At 43.7% G+C, this 11,714-nt stretch overlaps 1 pseudogene; it reads right to left on the bottom strand.

Moving 5' to 3' along the window:
• Positions 1-385: 385 nt before the first annotated feature.
• LOC121817815 (elongin-B-like) lies at positions 386-4,500 on the bottom strand (annotated as a pseudogene).
• Positions 4,501-11,714: the final 7,214 nt, after the last annotated feature.

The raw sequence follows: 11,714 nt of genomic DNA on the forward strand, positions 1-11,714 counted from the left end.
GAAGGAATGATGCTAAAGCTGAAGCTCCAGTACTTTGGCCACCTCATGGGAAGAGTTGACTCATTGGAAAAGACTCTGATGCTGGGAGGGACTGAGGGCAGGAGGAGAAGGGGACGACCGAGGATGAGATGGCTGGATGGCATCACGGACTCGATGGACATGAGTGTGAGTGAACTCCGGGAGATGGTGATGGACAGGGAGGCCTGGCGTGCTGCGATTCATGGGGTCACAAAGCGTCGGACACGACTGAGCGACTGAACTGACTGACTGAACTGACCGTTGTTACCGAAAGTTCAGCTTCCCTGTATACCAGTGCCAAAGAGAATCTCAGTTTTGGGTGAAACAGATAAGGAGAGCTTTATTACTTCACCAGGCAAAGGGCTTCTGCCATGAAAAACTAAGTGTCCCAACCCAGGAGAATTTGTTTTAAAGACACCCAAATCTCTTTTAGTGGGAGAGTGGGGCAGTTGAGGCTGGGGTCTTACTGCGCAGCTTGTCCGCCGGCTCTGCTTCCTGAGTCCTGCGGCTTCATTACCTCTGGCAGCTCGGGTGGGCTGGAGAAGGGCTCTATTCACACGTCTTCAAATGCCTCATCTTCCCTGAAGGCTAGCCGCACAATCACTGGGGCCTGAGGCAGTGCCATTTGGCTGGTGAAACCACACTCGCCCAGTGTCTTGCTGTCATCCAGAAGGTGGTCATCCTTGTACAGCTGCTGCTCATCTGGCGGACGCTTGAGGATACCCTGGATGATGCGCTTCAACTCAAACACGGTGCTCGACTCCTTGGCTTCAGTGAAGATGGTGGTCTTGCCGCGCCGGATCAAGAGGAACACGTCCATTGCAGCGGTGGCGGTGGTGGTGGCGGCGGCGGCGGCGGTGGCGGCGGCGCAGCTGCCTGTCCTCCTCGACTGCCAACCCAGGAGGAGTGAATGAAGGGTTTTATAACAGGGACTCCAAGGTGGGTCTCTGACAAGATTAGGGTGTGTGCACCTTTTCTCAGGTGATCTCATCTAGATGAGCTGCTCTGATCTCTTTAATCAAGCGGTTTCTTGATGGCTCCTCCCTTAATTAGCAACTCCCTTGATTCTGCCCTTTGGAACTCAGGAAAGGTCGTGGAGGCTGGAGTCTCACAAGAAATGTTGTAGCATGCAGCTTAGTTAGGTAGGAGCAGAGAAATGGGGCCAGGAGCCAAGCAACAGAAAAGTCACGCATCTTGTAAACAGCGGGAGTCCATGGGCAGATGAGGAAAGCAGGCGCCTTCAGACTGACAGGAAATTGGGTGATGAGGGCCTCAATAGGCGACCAAGAAATGTGAGGAAAGGCAGGAATCCCCTGCATCCAAATGTAACCTTTTCTCATTGTGCTGTCATTACGATAAGATTAGCCTGACAGATAAGAATAGTCATCAGGCATGTATACCATGACATTTCTACTCTAAGCTAAATAGAAATAAAACCCCTGCTTCCCTCAGTAAAATGGAGCTGGGATGAAAAAATCAGGAAGGTCAATGCCCAAACTCGTCAATCCCCAGGGAATATTCAGCCCCCTCATTCTTACCCTCCTCAAAACCAACTTGCCAAAGAAACTCTGGTTGGCAGCTCCTCACCTGCCTACCCACTCTCCCTTTGAGAATGTATCCTTGCTGGTTGGCAGCTCCTCACCTGCCTACCCACTCTCCCTTTGAGAATGTATCCTTGCTTAAATGAACTTTTGCTTTACTTTCTAGACAAGTCTAGAAATGTTGCCCAAGTTGTCTGTGGGAAGATGGAAAAGCTAACTTTAATCTACTCAGAATAACAAAGAAGAATGGTTTACTTGTTTAAAGAGCGGACTTGGGGACTTCCTTAGTGGTCCAGCAGCTAAGACTCCAAGCACCCAATGCAGGGGGCCAGGGTTTGATCCCTAGTCAGGGAACTAGATCCCACATGCCACAGCTAAAGAACCTGCACACTGCAATGAAGACCAGGCATAGCCAAATACATAAATAAATACTACAGAGTTGTGGCTTAGCTGGTTAAGAATCCGGCTGCAATCCGGGAGACCTGGGTTCGATACCTGGATTGGGAAGATCCCCTGGAAAAGGGAAAGGCTACCCACTTCAGTATTCTGGCCTGGAGAATTCCATGGACTCTATAGTCCATAGCATTGCAAAGAGTCAGACACAACTGAGTGACTTTCACTCACTCACTCACCTACTTTCTTAACCTCTGTGCTTCATCTCTGAATTCTTTTGAGATGAAGAAAGATCCTGGAATTCACTGACAACAGAAATGGGACAAAGGGGCCTCTGTGCCCGGGAGATGCACAGGGCCACACTCAGGTTCACCACTGGTGCAGCGCTAGGTGACTTCTGTGCCATCCAGTTACCCATGGCTGTGTAAGTCTCCAGCAAGCGGGGTCTCAGCCCTGGTGCTCTACCTCAGCCTAGGGAGGTGATGGATATACCTTATCTATGCAGATCCTATATTCTTTAGAGCTCACTTTATTTTTCAGCTAGTAGCCAATCTCTCTTTACTGAAATCCCCTGTTACAGTTGATAAAAATCTATATATTAAAATTTAGCTGTTCCAGCTGCTCTGTGGCTGCTGCTGCTACTGCTAAGTCACTTCAGTCGTGTCTGACTCTGTGCGACCCCATAGACGGCAACCCACCAGGCTCCCCTATCCCTGGGATTCTCCAGGCAAGAACACTGGAGTGGGTTGCCATTTTCTTCTCCAATGCAGGAAAGTGAAAGTGAAGTCGCTCAGTCGTGTCCGACTCTTCGTGACCCCATGGACCGCAGTCTACCAGGCTCCTCCGCCCATGGGATTTCCCAGGCAGGAGTACTGGAGCGGGGTGCCATCGCCTTCTCCAGCTCTGTGGCTTCCATCTCCTAATTTGACCCTGAGTGATAAGTGTTCCCGACCAACATAACAAGGATGAAAGACACCCAGCCTCTCAGCATTATACAGTGTAGTGTGCTAAACCATAGCGGGACAGAGTGTGAGAACAGTGGATAAGAAGGTGCCTGCCTGTCCATGACAATGAAGAGGGCATCAGGGCACTCTTGAGTTCATCATCAGTAACACCTCCTCTTGTCTTTCTTCCCATGTCACTAAATCTCTGAGTGGCATCAGTTCTCTCACAAGTCTGATCCATGCTCTCCAGCCCACTGCTGCTTCGCATGCCGGGTCATCATCATCTCTGGCTGGTTTACCGTGAAAGTGAAGTCGCTTAGTCATGTCCGACTCTTCATGACCCCATGGACTATATCCTACCAGGTTCCTCTGTCCATGGAATTTTCCAGGCAAGAGTACTGGAGTGGGTTGCCATTTCCTTCTCCAGGGGATCTTCCTGACGTAGGGATTGAACCCGGGTCTCCCGCACTGCAGGCAGACGCTTTACCCTCTGAGCCAGCAGGGAAGCCACCGTGAGGGCCCTCTAAATATCCTCTTTGCATCCCTCCCTTGCTCACTTCACCCTGTTCTTCACAATGAGGCCAGAGGAATTCTTTTTTTTTTTTTTTTTCAGAGGAATTCTTCTAAAAGACAAATTTGAGTCCTTGATTAAAAACTCTTGGGACTTCCCTGGTGGTCCAGTGGCTAAGACTCCGAGTTCCCAATGCAAGCGGCTCAGATTTGATCCCTGACCAGGGACTAGATCCCACATGCTGCTACTTAAGAGTTCACATGCTACATCTAAAGATTCCACATGCCACAACTTAAAAAAAAAAAAAAAAAGATTCCACGTGCTGCAACTGAAGATTCATGACACAAGTTAGAATGAAGATCCCACATGCAGCAGCTAAGACCCGTGGAGCCAGATAAATAAATAACTTAGAAAAAAACAACTGTTGTTGGCTGCCCATTGCCCTTAGGTTAGCATCTGACTCATTTGTCCACAAGGTTTGGAAAGATCCCGCCCCTCCTCACCTTTCCAGTTTTATCATGTGACACCCTTCCCTACATCCTTTCTCTCCAGCCATATGGAATGTCAGTTTCTTTGGGGACCTTTATAAGTACTGTTTCCTCTTCCAGGAAAGCCTCTCCCTAACATCACTCTCACCCTTTCACTCTCATCTTTGCTTCCTTAGCTCCTCCTTAACCTCAGCTAAGATATCTGCTCCTCTGAGAAGCCTTGCCAAGCCCATCTCTCTCTGATCCGGCTAGGTGCCTCCTGTGTATAGTTCAAGCGAACCCTGTACTTCTCTCGTTATACCTATCACAGGTTGGTAACTGTTAACATGTCTCCTCACGACTGTGACATGAAATTCATACTTTACGGCAAGAAAGGAACATTTTAAACATGAAAACGTTCCCCTGCCTTCTCTCTGCCCTCTACTGTACCTTGTGTATCTGCATTACGTATTGACCAAAACATCCCTTAGGCAGACATACCTGCTCAGCCATAAAGAGCAGCGTTCTCCCAACACCAACACAACAGCTCCTTAAAATATGACATTCCTTCCTGATTTTGTAAGGTGTTATGATGACCCATCAGGATCAGATCAGGATTGTGTAAACTGTTGATAGTACCTCATTTAATGTATAGCCCTCTGTCCCCAAAAACTTATTTAATTGGGCTTTGACTTTTAATGGGCAGAACAGTTCTCAGAGTTTTCTGAGAGGCCGTTCCTGGGTTATAATCCTCAATATGACTTGGATAAAAATTTTGATTTCTTTCATAGATGTCTGTATGTGTTCAGTTACTCTGTTGCGTCTGCCCTTTGCGGCCCCACGGACTGTAGCCTGCCAGGCTTCTCTGCCTCGGGAATTTTCTAGGCCAGAATACTAGAGTGGGGTACCATTTCCTCCTCCAGGGAATATTCCTGACCCAGTGATCAAACCCACATCTCTTGCATCTCCTGTATCAGCAGGCAGAGCTTTACCACTAGGACTGATTAGTATTTCATTGACATCTAAGCTCCATGAGAACAGAAACTCTTGTTCACCCTTTTTGCCTCAGGAACTATTATAATGCCTGATACATATTAGGGGCTCAGTAAATGTTGGGGGGACAAAAAGGATGAATAAGCAAAGGTGACAGGGAGAGTATGTAAAAGTATGTCATGTAATCAGAGTGTAGGGGTATGGTGTTCCCAAGTCCAAGCTTATTCTGCTCACCACATTAACTCACCAATTAACTGAGAGAAAGTGTTGAAGCAAGGAATATGACTTTATTAGAAAAGCTGGCTGACCAAGAAGACAGCAGGCTGCCATCTCAAAATAACCATCTTACCGAGGTCTGGATGCCAGGTTCTTTTATGAGCTGGGAGGTGAGGAGGTAAAGTAAAAAAGGCCATTAACCTTACAAATATCTCCTGGAACAACTAGCCTCGGGAAGGGGATGTGTTGATTTCTTCCTTCCTGTAGCCATCTACAGGTGGACAGGTGAGCAGGGCGAGCTTGGACTCTGTAACACTTTTAGTGAACAAAAGCAATGGGAAGCAAGGGTTAAGGTAAAAGAAACAGATCCAACATGGAGTCAGTTCTTCCCTGTAACAGTTGGTAGGAGTGGCTGGATCCGAAGGGCCCTGTAATTAATACTAAGCAATTGGTACTGCTGCTGCTGCTGCTGCTGCTGCTGCTAAGTTGCTTCAGTCGTGTCCAACTCTGTGCGACCCCATAGACGGCAGCCCACCAGGCTCCCCCATCCCTGGGATTCTCCAGGCAAGAACACTGGAGTGGGTTGCCATTTCCTTCTCCAATGCATGAAAGTGAAAAGTGAAAGTGAAGTCACTCAGTCGTGTCCGACTCTTAGTGACCCAATGGACTTCAGCCTACCAGGCTTCTCCATCCATGGGATTTTCCAGGCAACAGTAGTGGAGTGGGGTGCCATTGCCTTCTCCAAATTGGAACTATAAAATGTAAATAAAACACCTCACACTGGCTGCTGGTGATTGAAATGGGCTTCCTGTTCATATGTTTGGTTTGACTAGCAGTTTTAAGAACCTTTGAATGTGAATGACATTCAGCTTGTCACAGTTCCCACTGGTCCCCACATTAGGGCCTCCTTTCATCATTGAAGCTGGCTGCCAGCCCCGCTGAGATCTGGGTCTGCTATCCCTGCAGATGTGTGAGAGGTAATTTAAGGAGGGAAAGAATATAAGAAGAGGATTTAAGATAGGACTCCAAGAAAGATCTGAACTAGAAGGGAAGGGTGCAGGGCACAAACTTGAAACAATGACATAACCCTAGAACACAACATAAAGTGATTAGAACCAAATAAGTCCAAGATGGTGGATCAGTCAACTTCTCCTAGACCTCAAACCTCATCATACACTCACTGTAGCACATCATGGTAGCTAAGGGACACACCCACAAGCGCAGATTCGGAGAGCCAGCACAGATTAAAAAGTGGGCGTGGCCCTGGCCCAATTTCTGGAAAGCCCCACCCCATTCCCTGAGATAGCGGAAATAATCCTCTCATTAGCCTATGAAATTACCCAGCTGGTAAAAACTAACCTTGCTGTATTTTGAGGCTGCTCTCTCCTTCTGAGACTACCCACACTCTGCAGAGAGTGTTTCTCTCTGTGTAAATCCACTTCTTACCTATCACTTGTCTCACTGAATTCTTTCTGTGATGAGACATCAAGAACCTGAGATTCATTAGGTGCTGAAACCAGGTATGTGATCTCAGCTGGAAAACCATGGATTTGGGCTGGGTGTGAGTCCTGACCAGTAGATTCAAGTCCCAGTCTGAGATACACAGTTTCAGCTTCACCACTGGTGGGGGTGTACTTTGAGAACTCCCTGGGAGAAGTGAATTTGTTTTATTCAAAGAGCATTGGGAGCAGAGGCAGACTCACAGCTGGTGTCTTCAACCCGCTAAGTTGGCCAGTGATAGGCTGGGTCTACCTTCTCCTGTTTGCTTTCTGAAACACAAACTGCCCTGCTGAATTCTGAAGTCATAGCTGCAGTATATCAACCCTGACTCAGCAGCTTGCCATATTGCGAGACCAGAGAGGTGGGGGGTATAAAATGTAAGAAGAAGCTGGACCATACAGCATCTCCTGGGGGAGAAATGATAGCTATAGATACAGCGCCCCATAGAGACAGTGGGCTGCTGCTGTTACCTGAAAACTGGATTTGCTTCTTGGTAAGTATTGAGCCAAAAGTCATAATCAGGCCAAAGAGTGGAAGAAGTTTCCTTCCTTTATTACTTGGAGCAAGTAAAAAGAACACAGAAGATCTTTCCCAAAGCATTCTATCTCCCTAAACAGCAAAACTGGGGTATTTTTAAGCCAAGAGTACATGCATATTCATGAAAGGGCCTGGGCTGTCCAGAGTCCAAGCTTTAGTTGATTGAAGTTTCAAGGATCAGAAAATGTCAACATTATCATCCTTTAGGTTTCAATTGATCTGGTAGTTGAGTGCCTGGGGAGTTTAAATTCTGCAAAACACCTCAAGAAAGCTTCAGGCTAGTCTTTACCATTGAAGCAGAACTGGGAGTTATTGTCTTTGCTGGGGCTTCCCTGGTGGCTCAGATGGTAAAGAAAGTGAAAATGAAAGTCGCTCAGTCATGTCAGAATCTTTGCAACCCCATGGACTATGCAGTCTATGGGATTCTTCAGGCCAGAATACTGGAGTGGGTAGCCATTCCCTTCTGCAGGGGATCTTCCCAACCCAGGGATCAAACCCAGGTTTCCCACATTGCAGGCAGATTCTTTACCAGCCGAGCCACAAGGGAAGCCCAGGAATAATGGAAAGAAAGAAAGAAAGTGAGGTTGCTCAGTTGTGTTCAACTCTTTGGGACCCCATGGACTGTAGCCTGTCAGGCTCCTCCGTCCGTGGAATTTTCCAAGCAAGAGTACTGGAGTGAGTTGCCATTTCCTTCTCCAGGGGATCTTCCTGACCTAAGGATGAAACCCTGGTCTTCTGCATTGTAGGCAGATGCTTTACCCTCTGAGCCACCAGGGGAACCCTGAGAGTATTGGAATGGGTAGCCTATCCTTTCTCCAGCAGATCTTCCCAATCCAGGGATTGAACCCAGAATCTGCTTGCAATGCAGGAGACCTGGGTTCAATCCCTGGATTGGGAAGATCCACTGGAGAAGGAAATGGCAACCCACTCCAGTATTCTTGCCTGGAGAATTCCATGGACAGAGGAGCCTAGTGGGCTACAGTCAGTGGGGTCACAAAGAGTCAGACATGACTGAGTGACTTTCACTATCTTTGCTATTGTTACTTCTCTTGCTCGGTAACTGTTTATTCTTATTTATTTATTCCAGAGATTACATGAAGTGTCATACCACAACAGATTGAATATTGATATGAGATCCCAGCTGTCTTTTATTAATCCAGACATTTAAAATATATGAAAAAATGTAAAATGTGTCCACTTCTCTCACTCATTTTTCTTTTTGGTTTGGGAAAATATAATTATTTTTGAATTTTTTATGTCAATATGTAATGCTTTTATTTCATAATGAACAAGTAAATATTTTAAAATTCTGTTTTCATTTCTAATATGAAGACTCTAATCTTTTTTATTTTTCATTTTACTTTATTTTTTTGCTATACCACATGGCACATGGGATCTTAGTTCCCTGACAAGGGATCAAAGCCACACGCCTTGCACTGGGAGCTTGGAGTCTTAACCACAGGACCACCAAGGACATCTGCAAGCTTTTAATATCGATAATTCCTAAATAAAAAACATTAGAGATTTTCAATAAAATTTTAAAATGTTAAGGGATACTGAGCTCCCAAAATTTGAGAGCCAGTAATTTAGTAAGCCGTGTGCAACTTGGTACTTGATGCACTGTAAGAAATGAGGTACAGAACAGTGATAGTGAGATAAGGGAGAGAAAGTTAGAGGAGTGAGCCCTAATCACTAGTCATACATATTCTTTTGATAGCAAAAAGAGAAAAAAAAGGCAAATTAATTTTGTACAGGAATTTTAACATATTCTGTACAATGGTCTCACTTTGCTGACATCATTTATACAATTTTTCAGAGTTTACTTGACTATTATTCTCAATATTTGCTTCCCTGACTATTTTCTCAAACTCCTCATGTGTTCATTTTCCTCGAAGGTGTTTTATCATGTGATGTACTCATGCTGCCCCAACATAGACAGTGTCATCCTTATTAAACACAAGGAATGTTTCTCTGGTTCCTACTCCGCTCTCTGTTTTCCATTTTTCTTGCCATCATTATCAAAAAATCCAGAGAGTTAGTTGTACTATTTTCATCACCATTTGTTTCATTAATTTATTCCGAAACTTTGCTTCTAGGGAATTTTGCCCAAGAGACCTCATTACAGTCTTCAATTTTTGGTTGTTCATTACCATCCTTGTCAAATAGCAGAGAGCTTCTTTCAGTTCTGCGATGTTTTCCCTTCAGCTGGTCAACCAAACTGTCGGTGTCACTTGTCTTCAAGTGACAGTCACACAAACATTCAGTTCATTAGCTCTACTCAGCTTCTCTGAAATATTATTTCTCCTTAAGCTTTATATGTTTATACATATTTTAGGTAAAATTTACATGCAATAACACAAAAAGCTTATGTGTGCACTTTTAAAAATTATTTTAAATTGAAGTATAGTTGATTTACAATGTCTGTTACTTTCTGGTATACAGCAAGGTGATTCCCTCCTCTTCTCCCTCTCCCTTGACAATCGCAAGTCTATTTTCTGTCTGTGAGTCTGTTTCATAAATAAGTTCATTTGTATCTTTTTTTAGATTCCACATATAAGTAATACAATACGGTATTTGTTTTTCTCTTTTTGACTTACTTCACATAGTATGAAAATCTCTAGATCTATTCATGTTGCTACAAATGCTATTATTTTGTTCTTTTTTCATGGCTTCATAGTATTCCAGTGTGTGTGTGTGTTTATATATCACATCTTTATCCATTCATCTGTCAATGAACATGAGTCGGCTATTGTAAATAGTGCTGCTGTGAAGATAGTGGAACATGTATCTTTCTGAATTATAGTTTTGTCAGGATATATGCCCCAGAGTGGGCTTGCTGGGTCATATGATAACTCTATTTTTAGTTTTTTGAGGAACCTCCATACTGTTTTTCTGCACCAATTGACTGCACCCATTTACAGTCCCAAGGTGGTTGTCATGCACTGGGTTTTGCAAATTCATTGATTTATTGGACAAATGCATGGGCACATTGGTAACCACCCAAGGAGAAATAAAAAGTCATTTGTGACAGGCAGGAACTGGCTTTGCACTATCAGGCTTTGGTATTCTTTCGTATTTTTTTGCTGAGTACAAGTCTGCTGTATGAATATACCATACGTGGCTTATCCATTCACCTGTTGGTGGACATTGGGTTGTTTCCAGTTTCTAGCTGTTCAGAGTAAAGGTGGTATGCATAAAAAGTTTGTACATACGTATTTTGTGGACATAGATATTTTGTGAACATATATTTTCATTACTCTTCTGGAAACAATCTAGATGTGAAATTGCTGGGTCATGTGGTAGGTGACATTTAGCTTTATGAGTAGCTGCCAAATTTTCCAAAGTGTTTTACCATCCTACATTTTCCAACAATGTGTGAATGTTTCAGTTGCTCCACTTCCTTGCCAATCGGGTAGGCATTTCATTGTTTTAAATGTTAGCCATTCTAGTGGGCAGGAAATGATACATCATGGGTTTAATTTGAATTTCCTTTTCAGAAAACATCGTATATTATATTAAATGAGTGCTGTTCATTTGAATTTTGCCATTTTTAATATATTTGTATTACTGATACAATTATATTTAATTTTCAAACTTGCTTTGGTTTTATCCTTGTGCTTTTTGTGGTGGTTTTAGTCGCTAAGTCATGTCCAACTCTTTGTGACTCCATGGACTATAGCCTGCCAGACTCCTCAGTCCATGGGATTTCCCAGGCAGGAATACTGGAGTAGGTTGCCATTTCCTTCTCCAGTGGATATTCCCGACCCACGGATCAAACCCAAGTCTTCTGCTTGGCAGGAGGATTCTTTACTACTGAGCCATCAGGGAAGCCCTTTATCCTTGTAGAAGGAGCTATAACATCAAGCCATTTAATTATTTTATTTTTTTAGAATAAGGCGTTTATATCTACTTTTTGGTTTTTATGTGTTCAAGCAACATCATAATAAAAATGATATAGGTCAACTTTTTTTTTTTGGCTGAGCCATGTGACATGTGGGATCTTAGTTTCCCAACCAGGGGTGAAACCCAGGTCCACTGCATTGGAAGTGAGGAGTCTTAACCATGGGAATGCCAGGGAAACCCCTTAACATTTGAGGATCATAATTTTTCCTTTACAAGGTATAAGTGCATTTACTCAAGTCTGAACCACTAACCAATGCACACATTTCTGCCATTCTAGTCTTTGTCCAATTTTCAGGAAGTTAATTCAGTTATAACTTTTTTCATCTACACTTGCAACTTGTTTCTAGTCACCTTATCTGGATTCAGGTGTTTCTCAAGATTTCGTTGCAATTTCAAAAAATCTCCTAGGCTAAGGCTACATTTTTCTCATAAGTAGCTTTCATTGTGTTAATATTTACTGCAATAATTCTTAGAAAGTAATTTTATTCTTCAGTTGAGCAGGTGATAAACTCACTAAAGCTCTAAACATCTCTTTATTAGGTTCTGAACTTTTTTAAACATAATTCTCTCATTTTGATAATATTAATTTGGGGAGATATATGTGACTTATTTAATTTGGGCTGGAAGCTAGGTGAATAATGGGCTGATATATTTTTACAATTTATTTTAAAATTATAGATGTATATGACGG

Source organism: Ovis aries, chromosome 24, assembly GCF_016772045.2.
Source record: "Ovis aries strain OAR_USU_Benz2616 breed Rambouillet chromosome 24, ARS-UI_Ramb_v3.0, whole genome shotgun sequence".
Classification (NCBI taxonomy): domain Eukaryota; kingdom Metazoa; phylum Chordata; class Mammalia; order Artiodactyla; family Bovidae; genus Ovis; species Ovis aries.